This window comes from Scyliorhinus torazame, chromosome 6, assembly GCF_047496885.1.
Source record: "Scyliorhinus torazame isolate Kashiwa2021f chromosome 6, sScyTor2.1, whole genome shotgun sequence".
In the NCBI taxonomy this organism is placed as follows: Eukaryota; Metazoa; Chordata; class Chondrichthyes; order Carcharhiniformes; family Scyliorhinidae; genus Scyliorhinus; species Scyliorhinus torazame.
The window spans coordinates 154,844,296-154,861,694 of NC_092712.1; the positions used below are offsets into that span (position 1 = coordinate 154,844,296).

Sequence of the window (17,399 nt, forward strand, 5' to 3'; positions counted from 1 at the left end):
ACAGGTCGAGGTCCAGGACTGGAAGGAGGCCGGCAGCAGCCAAGGTGCTTAAAGATTTTATGGAGCAGATGGGAGGAGTAGACCCGTGGAGATTTAGCAGACCTAGGAGTAAGGAGTTTTCGTTTTTCTCCTATGTCCACAAAGTCTATTCGCGAATAGACTTTTTTGTTTTGGGAAGGGCGTTGATCCCGAAGGTGAGGGGAACGGAGTATACGGCTATAGCCATTTCGGATCACGCTCCACATTGGGTGGACTTGGAGATAGGGGAGGAAACAGAAGGGCGCCCACCCTGGAGAATGGACATGGGACTAATGGCAGATGAGGGGGTGTGTCTAAGGGTGAGGGGGTGCATTGAAAAGTACTTGGAACTCAATGATAATGGGGAGGTCCAGGTGGGAGTGGTCTGGGAGGCGCTGAAGGCAGTGGTTAGAGGGGAGCTGATATCAATAAGGGCACATAAAGGAAAGCAGGAGAGTAGGGAACGGGAGCGGTTGCTGCAAGAACTTCTGAGGGTGGACAGGCAATATGCGGAGGCACCGGAGGAGGGACTGTACAGGGAAAGGCAAAGGCTACACGTAGAATTTGACTTGCTGACAACGGGTACTGCAGAGGCACAGTGGAGGAAGGCACAGGGTGTACAGTACGAATATGGGGAGAAGGCGAGCAGGTTGCTGGCCCACCAATTGAGGAAAAGGGGAGCAGCGAGGGAAATAGGGGGAGTGAGGGATGAGGAAGGAGAGATGGAGCGGGGAGCAGAGAGAGTGAATGGAGTGTTCAAGGCATTTTATAAAAAATTATACGAAGCTCAACCCCGGGATGGGAGGGAGAGAATGATGGGCTTTTTGGACCGGCTGGAATTTCCCAAGGTGGAGGAGCAGGAAAGGGTGGGACTGGGAGCACAGATTGAAATAGAGGAAGTAGTGAAAGGAATTAGGAGCATGCAGGCGGGGTAGGCTCCGGGACCGGATGGATTCCCAGTTGAATTTTACAGGAAATATGTGGACTTGCTCGCGCCGCTACTGATGAGGACCTTTAATGAGGCAAAGGAAAGGGGACAGCTGCCCCCGACTATGTCTGAGGCAACGATATCGCTTCTCCTAAAGAAGGAAAAGGACCCGCTGCAATGCGGGTCCTATAGATCTATTTCCCTCCTAAATGTAGACGCTAAGATTCTGGCCAAGGTAATGGCAATGAGGATAGAGGATTGTGTCCCGAGGGTGGCCCATGAGGACCAAACTGGGTTTGTGAAGGGGAGACAGCTGAATACGAATATACGGAGGCTGCTAGGGGTAATGATGATGCCCCCACCAGAGGGGGAAGCGGAGATAGTGGTGGCGATGGATGCCGAGAAAGCATTTGATAGAGTGGAGTGGGATTATTTGTGGGAGGTGCTGAGGAGATTTGGTTTTGGAGATGAATATGTTGGATGGGTGCAGCTGTTGTATAGGGCCCCAGTGGCAAGTGTGGTCACGAATGGACAGGGATCTGCATACTTTCGGCTCCATAGAGGGACAAGGCAGGGATGCCCTCTGTCCCCATTGCTGTTTGCACTGGCGATTGAGCCCCTGGCAATAGCATTCAGGGGTTCCAAGAAGTGGAGGGGAGTACTTCGAGGAGAAGAACACCGGGTATCTCTGTATGAGGATGATTTGTTGTTATATGTAGCGGACCCGGCGGAGGGGATGCCAGAGATAATGCGGACACTTCGGGAGTTTGGAGAATTCTCAGGATATAAACTGAACATGGGGAAAAGTGAGTTGTTTGTGGTGCATCCAGGGGAGCAGAGCAGAGAAATAGAGGACTTTCTGCTGAGGAAGGTAACAAGGGACTTTCGTTACTTGGGGATCCAGAAAGCCAAGAATTGGGGTACATTGCATAGGTTAAATTTAACTCGATTGGTGGAACAAATGAAGGAGGACTTCAAGAGATGGGACATGGTATCCCTGTCACTGGCAGGGAGGGTGCAGGCGGTTAAAATGGTAGTCCTCCCGAGATTCCTCTTTGTGTTTCAGTGCCTCCCGGTGGTGATCACGAAGGCTTTTGTCAAAAGGATCGAAAAGTGTATCATGAGTTTTGTGTGGGCCGGGAAGACCCCGAGAGTGAAGAAGGGATTCTTACAGCGCAGTAGGGATAGGGGGGGGCTGGCACTACCGAGCCTAAGTGAGTACTACTGGGCCGCCAATATCTCAATGGTGAGTAAGTGGATGGAGAAGAGGAGGGAGCGGCGTGGAAGAGATTGGAGAGGGCGTCCTGTAGGGGGACTAGCCTACAAGCTATGGTGACGGCCCCATTGCCGTTCTCACCGAAGAAATACACCACAAGCCCGGTGGTGGTGGCGACGTTGAAAATTTGGGGACAGTAGAGACGGCGTAGGGGAAAGACGGGAGCCTTGGTGGGGTCCCTGATAAGAAATAACCATAGGTTTGCCCCGGGGAGAATGGATGGGGGATTTGGAATATGGCAAAGAGCAGGAATAACGCAACTGAAAGATCTGTTTGTAGATGGGAAGTTCGCAAGTCTGGGAGCGCTGACCGAGAAATATGGGTTGCCCCAAGGGAATGCATTCCGGTATATGCAACTGAGGGCTTTTGCGAGGCAGCAGGTGAGGGAATTCCCGCAGCACCTGACGCATGAGGTGCAGGACAGAGTAATCTCAAAGACATGGGTGGGGGACGGTAAGGTGTCAGATATATATAGGGAAATGAGGGACGAGGGGGAGATTATGGTAGATGAGCTGAAAGGGAAATGGGAAGAAGAGCTGGGGGAGGAGATTGAGGAGGGGCTGTGGGCGGATGCCCTAAGTAGGGTAAACTCATCGTCCTCGTGTGCCAGGCTAAGCCTGATTCAATTTAAGGTGTTACACAGGGCGCATATGACTGAAGCACGGCTCAGTAAATTTTTGGGGGTAGAGGATAGGTGTGCGAGATGCTTGAGAAGCCCAGCGAATCACACCCACATGTTCTGGTCATGTCCGGCACTACAGGGGTTCTGGGTGGGGGTGACAAAGGTGCTTTCGAAAGTAGTGGGGGTCCAGGTCGAACCAAGCTGGGGGTTGGCTATATTTGGGGTTGCACAAGAGCCGGGAGTGCAGGAGGCGAGAGAGGCCGATGTTTTGGCCTTTGCGTCCCTAGTAGCCCGGCGCAGGATACTATTGATGTGGAAGGAAGCCAAGCCCCCGGGTGTGGAGACCTGGATAAATGACATGGCAGGGTTTATAAAGCTGGAACGGATTAAGTTCGTCCTAAGGGGATCGGCTCAAGGGTTCACCAGGGGGTGGCAACCGTTCGTCGAATACCTCACAGAAAGATAGAGGGAATGGAAAAGAAGAAGGCAGCAGCATCCCAGGGTGGGGTGGGGGGTGGAGGGGGGGAGGAACCAGAAGGAGTCTCAGGGTTATTAATATATATGTATAATATGTATAGGTCGTTGCTATAAATAATTGTATATTGGACTGTTAAATCATATTTTTGGAGAGTGTTTATCTGAGACAAGGCAGTTGCCATTTAGTTTTAGTTTTCGTTTTTGTTATATATTATTTATTCTTTGTTTATAAAACAGGTCATTGTTATTTATACTGTTATATTATTGTGTAAAGGATACACAATATACTGTGATGGTTGACCAAAAATTTTCAATAAAATATCAAAAAAAAACTATGGCAAAGAAATGGTGGGGGTCTGAGGTGGGGAGGAACGGTGTGATCTTATCGCACGCGTCCCGTAATTGGGTCACTGTTAAGGGGGTGGAATATAGAAATTCCGCATCGTCCGATGTGGCTGTGCGGTGGGTGGTGACTGGGTTCATTGGAGCGTGAACTATCTGCTGTGTGGGGGGTTGGGACGCTTTCCTCTTTTGTGGCTTTCCCTGCGCACATGTTCCCTGAACATATCTCTGCGCTGTTTCGTTGAATTCTTCCTTATCAGGGCCGTCTTCCTGATCTAATCTTTCTCCAAAGGTTTCCTGAAAACCTTTCTGAACTGAAAGCAGAGATTGCAGCTCTGCAATCTGCTTCCGGCACTTTGCGTGATCTAGCGTGCTTTGTCTTTGTTCTGTGGTGGCAGCATGGAGTTCTCTTAATGCTGCCTTGAGGTCACTACACTGTTTCTGTAATGCCTCTACCTGTTTTTCCGTTTCATCTCGTACCAGGACTGCACATGCGTGTCCTGATAGGCCTTTTCGTATTGAGACTGGAAGCTGCTTAAGTGCGCCAGACAAGACTGGTGTGCCCTTTTGGCATCCTCCACCACTCCATCTTTTGCTGCCAACTTCCTTCTCAATTCTAAATTCTCCTTTTCTACCTCGCTTACATCGACCTTACTCATTCGATGTATGCCCTCAACTTCTTTCCGGAGCGTCCTAACGACCTCCTCTGTGCCTCGCAATTGTGCCAAGCAGGACACGATTGCCATCGGCTTGCGAGCTTTCCCTGAGCTCTTTTTGTGGATCTTGCTCAGGTTCTCCCACCAAGTATGTCCTATACTCGCGGTGACCTGATTCCTCGTTGTCACAGAATTCATTCCAAAGGGGCCATCCTTTCTCTTTGAGATATTTCCTGATCTCTTCCTCCTAAATGGGACATTGTCCCACTCTACTGCTGCTTGTCGCTGCGACCGCAAATTCCTCTGGGTTCATTAGGCGCTGCATTGCCTTCATTGCCATCTTTCCTATCCGAATGCTGCTCTTCAAATTTTGGGACGGGGTGTTAATCCGAATGCTGCTCTTCAAATTTGGGACGGGGTATTAAGGCGGTGCTGTAAATACGGGTACGGCTTTCGCTACTTTCTGATATTCTTGGAAATAGGTTAGACCAAGGAGAGCCAATGGATGTTATCTATCTTGACTTCCAAAAGGCCTTTGATAAGGTGCCTCACGGGAGACTGCTGAGTAAAATAAGGGCCCATGGTATTCGAGGCAAGGTACTAACATGGATTGACGATTGGCTGTCAGGCAGAAGGCAGAGAGTTGGGATAAAAGGTTCTTTTTCGGAATGGCAACAGGTGACGAGTGGTGTCCCGCAGGGTTCAGTGTTGGGGCCACAGCTGTTCTCTTTATATATTAACGATCTAGATGATGGGACTGGGGGCATTCTGGCTAAGTTTGCCGATGATACAAAGATAGGTGGAGGGGCAGGTAGTATGGAGGAGGTGGGGAGGCTGCAGAAAGATTTAGACAGTTTAGGAGAGTGGTCCAAGAAATGGCTGATGAAATTCAACGTGGGCAAGTGCGAGGTCTTGCACTTTGGAAAAAGAATAGCGGCATGGACTATTTTCTAAACGGTGACAAAATTCATAATGCTGAAGTGCAAAGGAACTTGGGAGTCCTAGTCCATGATTCTCTAAAGGTAAACTTGCAGGTTGAGTCCGTAATTAAGAAAGCAAATGCAATGTTGTCATTTATCTCAAGAGGCTTGGAATATAAAAGCAGGGATGTACTTCTGAAGCTTTATAAAGCATTAGTTAGGCCCCATTTAGAATACAGTGAGCAATTTTGGGCCTCACATCTCAGGAAGGACATACTGGCACTGGAGCGGGTCCAGCGGAGATTCACACGGATGATCCCAGGAATGGTAGGCCTAACATACGATGAACTTCTGAGGATCCTGGGATTATATTCATTGGAGTTTAGGAGGTTGAGGGGAGATCTAATAGAAACTTACAAGATAATGAATGGCTTAGATAGGGTGGACGTAGGGAAGTTGTTTCCATTCGCAGGGGAGACTAGGACCTGGGGGCACAGCCTTAGAATAAAAGGGAGTCACTTTAGAACAGAGATGAGGAGAAATTTCTTCAGCCAGGGAGTGGTGGGTCTGTGGAATTCATTGCCACAGAGGGCGGTGGAGGCCGGGACGTTGAGTGTCTTTAAGACAGAAGTTGATAAATTCTTGATTTCTCGAGGAATTAAGGGCTATGGAGAGAGAGCGGGTAAATGGAGTTGAAATCAGCCATGATTGAATGGTGGAGTGGACTCGATGGGCCGAATGGCCTTACTTCCGCTCCTATGTCTTATGGTCTTATGGTCTTATATACAAACTTCCGACAGTTTTGGCGCAACAAAACATCTATCAGTTTTACCTTATCGCCCTGTTAGTTACGCATGCATACACACACTTCTGAATTATGAGTATTGATCAGAACTGCTTGAACACTTGTGGTTTTCTGTTTCCAATTGGATCTCTATTTCAAATTCTGGGTTCTCCCAGAGTGGTTTTCCACTTCTAGATCGGGTTCCGGCGGAGTCGCCAAATAATGTTGCTAACTTTGCCTTAGTTTAATTGTTCTGTTTTATCGCCTTTGCTCTTGAGTCGCCAGGTATCCTTCTGATACCGCCATGTGGTTCAAGTCCGTATAATGATCAATAATCCAATACACCGATTAGTAAGATTTAAATCCAAGCACATTTATTATACACAGTAATCACTACTCATGTACAAATTCTACGTCAAGCTACTTCTTACAACCAACAGGCCAATACGTAACTTGGAACTGGCCCACCAGGTCAGGGAAACGAATGGCCTTTCGTTCGGGTTCTGAGCCTGTGGGATTCGAAGTTGGTACAGATTGATAGCTAGGAGCGCCTATCTCGTAGCGAGCGTTGAAGTAAGACTTACAGTTTTTGAGCGGCTGGTGAAGAGTTAAGCGAGCTGGAAGAGGTTGAAGAGAGGTGGAAGAGAGCGCCTTGAACTTGGGGCGCAATTCTTATAGTCCCCAGGGGCTTCCCGCCTTTCGGGGTGGACCCTGTACCTGGTTCCAAGTGATTGGACTTTGTCCCAATCACTTGGTTCTATTTTCTCCAATGCTGGAGCGGTTCCCTGATCGATGGGCGATCTTGAGGTGATCGTTCACCTCCTTTTGTGTAGGCTTCTGCTGGCGCCGAAGAGTCTGGTTTTGCTTTGTGTGTCTAAATGTTGCTCATTGTTCCTGGGGATTGCTCATTAATATGCAGATGGCTGGTGTTTTGTTATGCTGATGGTTGCTGGTATCGATCTTGTCTGGACTTTCCAGAGGTAAATACACAGTCAACCTGCAGCTGCTCGTTTTTGTCCTGTTGGCTGACTTTCCCATCAGCCTTTGCCGTTCGCCATTTTAAATCGGGAGTTAGGCATTATGTTAAGTGGCTACACCACCAAGGGAAACAATTTTATCCAGTCCATCCTATCTGCTCCCCTCATAATTTTGTACATCTCAATTAAGTCACCCCTCAGCCTTCTTTGTTCCAAGGAAAATAACCCCAACCCATCCAATCTCTCTTTGTAGCCACACTTTTGTAGCCCTGACAGCATTCTTGTAAACCTCCTCTGCACTCTTTCCAGAGCAATAACTTCCTTCCTGTAATGTGGCGACCACAACTGCCCACATTTTTCCAGTTGTGGCCTCACCAGTGTCTTGGGGGTAAATTTGCACAGAGGTTCACCTCTTTGCCTTTCCTGGAAGAAACGCAGAAACTCTGGAAAAATGGCACAAGCGAATACACACCGTCCCTCATTACACCTCTCAGCAGGATCCCAGAGAGCTTAATGTAAAACTAATAGCTTAAAATGTTGTCACTGTTGCTATGTAGGCAAATCTGGCAGCCAAATTATGCACAGCAGGACTGCACAAATAGCAGCGGTTATCCCATTTTTGGAGGTGGTGTTTGAAGGAGAACTGTTGGCAATGAAACTCAGAGAACCCTTTATTCTGTTTGGACATCGTGGCAGATAATTGTATTTACCTGATAATGGTAAACGTACACCATTTTATTTTGGGGAAATAGTAAAGGGCTGTGGAACAGTACAGTATTACTGCAGTAAAGACAATTGTTTCCTCCATGTGCTTAGCACCGGTTAATACATGTGTGTAAATTCCTGAGTTGTTAGCCTGTTTATTTTGATGCACAGAGGAAAGTAAGCACCGAGGTGTTCTGTGAAGAAAAAAATGGCAACCAGAAATGTTCAAAGAGACTTTAAGTTTTTCTATAGGAACTGGTTTATGTTTGTTTTAAAATAGTGGTAGCTCTCTCTGAACTGAAAGAAGTCTTGACTCATCACGCTTAAGGCCACATGGCTCAAGTTGGCCCACTCAGAATTTCGAGTTTGATATGGTGGGCATTCCGACTGGTCTTTATTTCACATATGTTTTTTACAGCTTACGATAGATTTGCCTGAAAGAAAGTTGCAGAGGATGTTACAATAACCTTGGACTCCAGATCATGGGCAGAATCTTCCGGTAACAGTCAGGTTGTCAGTGGTGGGATAGGAACTGAGCAACATTTCACTTGGGGGATGGGGTGGCAGGCCCTCTGCGACAGCCAGCCAATTGGCTATGCATGGTCGAGGATCATGATGAATCAGGTGGGCAGGAAGCCACCGTCCCTGCTGTTACATTATAGGTCTGATGCCACCCCCCAACCTGCACAGGATTAGTCCCCCCCCCCCCCCCCCCCCCCCCCCGCAACAGGGTTATTGTCGGTGGGGCTGACTCCAGAACCTGGGCGGAGTGCAGGAGGAGGATGAACGATCTGCTGATCTCAACCAGTCTAGTGTTCACAAATGGACATTTAAGAGTGATGTCCGAAACACTATTCAGAAAAGGGATTCTACATAAACACAGCTAATTCTTTTTGTTCTCCGCTGCAGAAAATCAAAGGACAAAAAGAGGAGACAGCCTTTCCCCAGCTCCATCTTGAGCACCGCCTCTGAGGTTGCCCCGAAATCCTCAGAATGCACCATCGCAGCATTCCCCTGAATGAACCAGCAGTGCAGAGACATTCACCTTAGTGGTTATTCATTCTAGATTAGACTCGGGGTCACAATCTGGCGAGCACGTCACAGATGTGTGTCCACAGCTGATGGAGGATGGGACAACTAAGGTTTCCACGGAAATGACAAGCCTCTGGATTTAGCCAGAAGAGACCTCTAGAGATGCAGAATCAGACAGGGCAACCTCACGCAGAAATGCCAGAGGCTATGTGCAGACTTGAATGAAGGCTGGAGGGGTGTGTCCACATTCTGTCTGCTGTTGTGGCTTAGGCCTGCGGCACTTGACTTCATCCATGGCAACCACCATGGAGACCCTGGTCCAGCAGAATACTCAGTGGATGCTGGGTATGTGCATGGACCTGCACTCCACTGCGCTAGGCATGGGTGCAGTATGTCAATGGCAGTGGGCTGTCAAGGCACCACAACCTTCTTCCAGGCGCCCCTAATCAAGGGGTTATGGAGGTGCCATTGTGCACTGTCAGAGAGGAGTGCCAGGAAGACAGCTTGAGGTCTTCATCCCAGCACATTGCATGGGTGCTTTGTGTAGCGCAACAATTACTCACTCAAGTCGAGAAGTGATGAAGTCAATCAAGGCTTTATTAAGCAAGACTTGTTCCCCAGCAGCTCAGTTACAGAATGCGGCTGCTGGGAGAACTCGAGCTCTTATACTCCGCCTTCAGGGCGAAGCCAGCAGACGGCAGATCCAACCAGGACCCGGGACCTGTCAGCCAATAGCCTCTCGGCTTCACAGGTACCGTACTACCCCTAATACATATCACCACACTTTGTCTCTCCACCTCTCCAACAAGTTGACTACCTTGTCTGATGCATGATGTCGTCATAAATCTGGAGGCACACATTGCTTGCTTGAGGATAACTTAATTGGGAAGAGGAACTTAATTCTAGTAAGATTGCCTTTTACAAAGAACAAAGAACAAAGAAATGTACAGCACAGGAACAGGCCCTTCGGCCCTCCAAGCCCGTGCCGACCATACTGCCCGACTAAACTACAATCTTCTACACTTCCTGGGTCCGTATCCTTCTATTCCCATCCTATTCATATATTTGTCAAGATGCCCCTTAAATGTCCCTATCGTCCCTGCCTCCACTACCTCCTCCGGTAGTGAGTTCCAGGCACCCACTACCCTCTGCGTAAAAAACTTGCCTCGTACATCTACTCTAAACTTTGCCCCTCTCACCTTAAACCTATGCCCCCTAGTAATTGACCCCTCTACCCTGGGGAAAAGCCTCTGACTATCCACTCTGTCTATGCCCCTCATAATTTTGTATACCTCTATCAGGTCGCCCCTCAACCTCCTTCGTTCCAGTGAGAACAAACCGAGTTTATTCAATCGCTCCTCATAGCTTATGCCCTCCATACCAGGCAACATTCTGGTAAATCTCTTCTGCACCCTCTCTAAAGCCTCCACATCCTTCTGGTAGTGTGGCGACCAGAATTGAACACTATACTCCAAGTGTGGCCTAACTAAGGTTCTATACAGCTGCAACATGACTTGCCAATTCTTATACTCAATGCCCCGGCCAATGAAGGCAAGCATGCCGTATGCCTTCTTGACTACCTTCTCCACCTGTGTAGCCCCTTTCAGTGATCTGTGGACCTGTACTCCTAGATCTCTTTGACTTTCAATACTCTTGAGGGTTCTACCATTCACTGTATATTCCCTACCTGCATTAGCCCTTCCAAAATGCATTACCTCACATTTGTCCAGGTTAAACTCCATCTGCCATCTCTCCGCCCAAGTCTCCAGACAATCTAAATCCTGCTGTATCCTCAGACAGTCCTCATCGCTATCCGCAATTCCACCAACCTTTGTGTCGTCTGCAAACTTACTAATCAGACCAGTTACATTTTCCTCCAAATCATTTATATATACTACAAAGAGCAAAGGTCCCAGCACTGATCCCTGTGGAACACCACTGGTCACAGCCCTCCAATTAGAAAAGCATCCCTCCATTGCTACCCTCTGCCTTCTATGGCCTAGCCAGTTCTGTATCCACCTTGCCAGTTCACCCCTGATCCCGTGTGACTTCACCTTTTGTACTAGTCTACCATGAGGGACCTTGTCAAAGTGAACATGCGGGACATGTAAATAAAGTAAATGTAGAGTCGCCATAGTCCCAGATGACCAGAGGCTGCTTTCCGCTTTGAAGGGGAGAGCTGACTCGTGGTGATTTAACCTGAAGATCATCACACCTCAGGCGAGGGGCAAGATTGAGAAGGTGGGGCCTTCATGAATAACTCAGGCGGAACGGGGATTGAACCCGCGCTGCTGACCATGCTCTGCATCAGTCTGCATCACAAGGGCTTCCCAACACTTGCTGTGTGGAAGCTCAACCAGCCTTCAACCCTTTCTGAACTTAATAGTTTAGTTTCATCTTTCTATCGGGACGCTGATTTTAGGCCCCCAGCTCAATTAAGTTCCCCTGCCTGCCTTGCTTCCCACTCCTGGGAGCAGCACAAGTTTCCGCCCCACATTCCCAACTAAATGTGCAAAGAGAACTTTAGGAAGCAGGTGTATTAAATTACAATTGTTGTAGTAAAAAGCCTGCAGCAATTTTCTTGGTGAAACTTCAATTGCGCAGCTGCACCGTTTAATTTTGCTTCAAAGGAAATCAAGGTAGGAGGAAAGAGTGAACAGGCTTTAAGGTTGTGAGTTCCGGAGAGACCGTAAATGTAGAAACTTCAAAAAGAGTGTGATTTGCAAGAGATTGCTGGATTTAATGTTTGGACTTGCTGTGACAAAATTAATATACTTTCAGCTTTGGTTATATGTGGTACTGCAGAGGTGAAGAGCCCTGACAGACCATGGACATTAGATTTGAGTAATGTTGATTCTATCTGAGGGTTGTTGTTACGTATAGAAAAATGTTAATAGATTATTATTTCCTATTTTAATTAATGTAATGTGGAACATTTCTCTCTGTTTGTTTGCTAATGTTGACAAATTGTTTGTCCGAATGTTTTTGATTTTTCCTCTTTATGCTCTTATTGACTCTTAATGAATAAAGGAAATAGATTTTAGTCATTTTTTGAGTGAAACCAAAAATCCATGTCATAAGTTTGGATATAAACACTGTGAGCCAATTTGAAGCAGATAGGAAAAGTTGTTTTCCACACAATGTTTGTGATCCCTTATTTTGATCAGCTGTGATTATTTACATGTTGTGCATTAGTGTTACATGCAAATTATGGAACCCTGGAGTATACATCTTTGACTTTTGGGCATAAACCATGTTCCACGAGGTTCATATTTGTGACGCTGATATATATGTAGCACCAACAAAGCCCTCGAGTGACAACTGAGGTCAATCATATTTTTTATTTTACAGGTTATACCACCCCACCTCCTCTACCCTATTAGTCACTCAGGTCTTGCTGGGCAAGAAGGTAGGCAGAAATCTTCAAATTATTTCCAAGTGCTACTTACAATGTTCTTTGGGGGGGGCACAGTCGGGCATGAGGGGAACCTTAAAGAATCATTGTATGCGACACAGAAATGAGCCATTTCATCCCCAAAGTGTTTGAAGTAAACAAAGTATGCTGATTGACTTAAATTTCATATCTAAAGGGGCAGCACGGTGGTGCAATGGTTAGCACTGCTGGCTCATGGCACCGAGATCCCAGGTTTGATCCCGACTCTGGGTCACTGTCTGTGTGGAGTTTGCACATTCTCCCCGTGTCTGCGTGGGTTTCCCCCCCACAACCCAAAGATGTGCAGGGTAGGTGGATTGGCCACGCTAAATTGCCCCTTAATTGGAAAAAAATTGAATTGGGTATTCTAAAATTTAAAAAAAATTCATATCTACTGAAAATCAACATACCAGGCACCAAAACGTTTATATAACTATAAGCCCAATTTTAAGCTAACTCACTAAATAGGATGCTAATAGCGTGAAAATGGCATCGGATCACTTAGTGCTTCATTTACTCTGGGGCTCTGACTGCAGCTGTCATCAATTCTGACAGAGTATGATGGTAGGATCGGGAGTCAGCTACAGTCAATTAACACAATGCATTGCTCCCACAAAGGAATACAACACAGGATAGATGGCAACAGCAGGGCATTGGGGGAGGAAGTGCAGGTATGCACACACTAAGAGGAAGCATGGCTAATCATTGGAACCAATCGTGGCTTGGCAATTGTGGATGGAGGAATTGGAGGCAATAGGCCTTCAGTGGGTTTGTAATTATGCACACCTAATTGTTTCAGATCACATGCTGGTCATGTACTTCCAAGTTAACAGAAATGTTTTTCTACAAGAAACAAATGATTATGGGAAAGAAATTGCAAATCCTTCTATCAATGACAATATACATGCCTCCTTAACGATCCCTTCATGAACTCTTTCTCTTGAATTCAGCAGCTTAGAGACAAACATTTAAGTATCTACATACTGTGGATCAGGAGTTGTTGGAGTGGTTTGTTTCTCGGCCTTTTGGGTGAGTGTGGGATCAGGTGTAATGCCTGGATCTGGTACGTCTCTCTTGTGGGGACCATGAATTGGATTCCATTTGAATTGGACTTTGGAGCAGGCAAGGAGCTGCATGAGGGATTTGCCCCGTCCACACTCTGAACTCTGGCTTTGTAACTCTGATAAAGGAATTTTTAAAAAAGGAATTGTTGGAGTGGGTATCAGAGCACAAGGAATTTAGAGAGCATGCATGTGTGGATTGTAGCTGAGCAGGGGTTTGACAAGAGTTAGCACTTGACTGTGAAGCTTGTGGATGATGACCTAGAGGAGAATGCACGAGGAGGACTCCTGGACACTGGATAGGCAGTCATCAGCACCTAGAGGAGAGTGTGGAAGGGGAACACTGGGACAGACAGTCAGCAACACTTAGAGGAGAGTGCCAGAGAAGATTGAAAATGCAGTGAAAAATGCAGTGAAGGGTGGGCCCTCAAGTAATTGATATTATTTGATTTTAAGTATCTTCCAAGCGGTTTAATTTAAAAGGGTAAGTCAGGCATAAGAGCTCAAAGCTTTGGAATGCACCTCCTGCTATATGTAGGAAGCTGGGAACATTTCCAGTGCCCGGGGCAAACACGTGTGCAACAATTGTCTCCAGCTGCAGCTCCTGGAAGCTCAGGTTTCAGAGCTAGAATGGTGGCTGGGGACACTGTGGAGCATCCGCAAGGTGGAAAGTATTGTGGATAGCACGTATGGAGAGGTGGTCACACCACAGTCAAAGATTCTACAGTCAGGAAGGGAATGGGTAAATACCAGGCAGAGCAAGAGGACTAGGCAGGCAGTGCAGGAATCTCCTGTGGCCATTCCCCTGCAAAACAGATGTGCCACTTTGGATACTGTTGGAGGGAATGGCCTCTCAGGGGAAAGCAGCAGCAGCCAAATTTATTACATCACAGTTGGCTCTGCTGCACAGAGAGGGGTAAAACCTGTGGGAAGGCAATAGTTACAGGGGATTTAATTGTAAGGGGAATAAATAGGCGTTTCTGTGGCCACAAATGAAATTTCAGGATGGTATGTTGCTCCCCTGGTGCTAGAGTCGAGGATGTCTCAGAATGGCTACAGGACCTTCTAGAGGGGGAGAGTGGACAGCCAGTGGTCATGGCACACATTAGTACAAACAAAATAGGTATAAAAGGGAAGAAGGTTTAAAAGCAGAATATTGTGTGTTAGGAAGTAAATTGAAAAGTAGGACCTCAAAGATAGTGATCTCAGGATTACTACTAGTGCCACGTGCTAGTCAGAGTAGAAATAGCAGGAGAAATCAGATGAACACATGGCTGAAAAGATGGTGCGAAGGGAAGGGTTTCAGATTTGTGGGACATTGGGACTGGTTCTGGGTAGGGAGGACCAGTACAAACTGGATGGGTTACTCCTGGGCAGGACTGGGACTGATGTCCTAGGGGGAATATTTGCTAGAGTGATTGGAGAGAGTTTAAACTAAAATGGCAGGGGAATGGAAATCTATGCAACCTATGCAGAGAATGGAGAAACAAGGTAGGAACAAAAGACAGAAAGGGGAATAAGAAAAAAGCGATAGGCAGAATGTTATGACCCTCTGGGCTAGTGCGCAGTCAATTTCAGCCCTACTTGATGCAGCACAATTGAAATTAACAAATAATTCTTCGAAAAATACCCAGTCTTTGGCCTTGGCTGCCCTATAACTACAGTCACCAGGGTTGTAAATTTAAACACAATTAATTTTATTAATAACAATAACTGTAATTAAATCGACAGCAAATATAACTGGTTAACTATGATCTAATCCCTAATTTAAAGGTTTATGTCCATTAAACATCATGATAAAAATGATAACCACAAAGTAAAATAAATGGGAAATAAGGGAATCACCAGGAAAGGCCCTTGCATACTCCCCTCCCGAAAAGGAATGAAGCATCAAGGCACGGACGTTTCATTATGAGGTATGCAAGACATAAATCACAAAACCATATCCATTCATCCGTCCTCATTATATAAGTTTCCTTCCCAGTTCCTACATTCGAAACTAATCAGTCTTTAAACCCGTGACAAAGCACCAGCTTTAACATTATCCCTTCCAGAGATGTGTACAATTTTAACATTGAATTGTTGTACTAATAAACTCAACAGAACAATCTTGCGTTCAGGGTTTTAATCCTTTCTATAAAAGTAAGTGGATTATGGTCCGTATATTTGTTTATTATCATGCCTGACATATACTTCAAAGTGTTGAAGCGCTAGTAGCAATGTTAAGGTTTTCTTTTCAATGGTGAATAATTTATTTGGAAAATATCCCACTGGCCTCTCTATTCCTACATTGTGTCTTGAAGTAACACTGCTCCCACCCCTAGGTCAGTGGCATTTGTGGCCACTTTAAATGGTCTGGAAAAGTCAGGGGTGGCCATCGCTGGTTTGCCCCCAAGCATGGCACTCATTTTTTGAAACTCTACTTCGCGTTCTGTGGACCACACAATTTTTGCTTGTTTCTGCAACATATCCAATGTGCACCAGATTTCCACCTTTAACTGTGCCGGTCTCCATGGATTTGGTTGAGACAGATGTTGCGTATTGGTTCGGAGTTTCCTATGTTTACATCGTGACTAGCTAACATAGTGCACCCTGGTGTGTCCCTACAAATCTGTCTATATTTTCTTCTGTATTTTTGTTAGATCTTTCTGTTGTTCTTTTTCTAAATAGACAAACTAACTGTCCTAAGATGCCTGTATTTGTTAGTTTTACTACTGGACGGTCATTCTGAGCATTGTTTACCTCTCTCCATTACTGTCTTCTTCCACCACTGGTACCACCTGACATACTTGTTCCTTTCTATCTTCCTCCCTACGATACTATTTCTTTGATATGTTTATGTGGCATAACGATCCTTCTTACGTTCTGGAGTATTGATTAAGTAAGTCACCTTACTCACTCTCCGAACTACCTTATAGGGGACACTGAATTTCTCTTTCAGAGGTTCACCCTGCAACAGCAACAATACTAGTACCCCATCTCCAGTCTGGAAGGTTCTGGACCAGGCATGTTTGTCTGCCCACAGTTTCATTTTTCCCTGGATGTGCACTTCCTGGGGAAGGTAAAAACACGTTCATGGGGTGTGTTATTGGCGGCGCGGTGGGAGGGGGCGGGGGCGAATGGGTGGGGGTGTGTGTTGGGGTGGAACCTGACGGTGCCAGGTCCCTGAGTGAGACAGTATCTTGGCGGCCGTCAGGGAACTCAACGTAGGCATATTGAGTGTTGGCGTGGAGCGGGTGAACCCTGTCCACCAAGGGCTGCCATCTTGTCATCCACAGGGTCTCCGGACATCCCGACATCGGAAACGCAATGCTCGCCACCCGAAGCATCCGACGGCTACCCGCAGCTCGCTTTGATGACGCTGGACCAATCTCGCCCGCACAACCTAGCCACCGCGTCGACGACGGTGAAAATCAACGGCCACGCGACCTCGTGACTGCTGGACTCCGGGAGCACCGACAGCTTAGTTCACCCAGATACGGTAAGGCGCTGCTCCCTCGCGGTCCACCCTGCTAATCAAAGGATCTCCCTAGCCTCCGGATCCCACTCCGACCCGATCCGAGGCTTTTGTACAGTCATCCTCACGGTCCAGGGCGTAGAATTTAGTAACTTCCGCCTCTATGTCCTTCCTAATCTCTGCGCTGCACTCCTGTTGGGCCTGGACTTCCAGTGCAACCTCTAGAGCCTCACCCTCAAATTTGGCAGGCCCTTACCCTCCCTTACTGTTTGCGGCCTCGCGACCCTCAAGGTCCGCCCTCCCTTTTTGCTAATCTAACTGCGGATTGCAAGTCCGTTGCCACTAGGAGCAGACGGTACAGCACCCAGGACAAGACCTTCATCAGGTCCGAAGTCCAGCGGCTGCTTAAGGAGGGCATTATCGAGGCCAGCAACAGCCCCTGGAGAGCCCAAGTGGTAGTGGTTAAAACTGGGGAGAAACACAGGATGGTCGTGGACTACAGCCAGACCATCAATCGGTACATGCAGCTCGACGCGTACCCCCTCCCACGCATATTTGATATGGTCAATCAGATTGCGCAGTACCGGGTCTTCTCAACAATTGACCTGAAATCCGCCTACCACCAGCTCCCCATCCGGAAGTCGGGCAGGCCAAACACGGCCTTCAAGGCGTACCATTTCCTTAGGGTCCCCTTCGGCGTCACAAATGGGG

General features: G+C 47.1%; 1 protein-coding gene across 3 annotated transcripts in view; it reads left to right on the forward strand.

Moving 5' to 3' along the window:
- The window catches only part of sema5a (sema domain, seven thrombospondin repeats (type 1 and type 1-like), transmembrane domain (TM) and short cytoplasmic domain, (semaphorin) 5A), a 325,621-nt gene that overhangs the window by 39,375 nt on the left and 268,847 nt on the right, over positions 1–17,399 (forward strand). The window contains exons 2-3 of one of the 3 annotated variants that reach the window (XM_072508980.1): positions 12,089–12,146; positions 16,510–16,712. The exons of 1 other annotated variant lie outside the window; for it this stretch is intronic. The gene's annotated coding sequence lies outside the window, so the exon portion shown is untranslated. The remainder of the gene's footprint in view (positions 1–12,088; positions 12,147–16,509; positions 16,713–17,399) is intronic. One more of the 3 variants, XM_072508979.1, reaches the window with a different exon arrangement.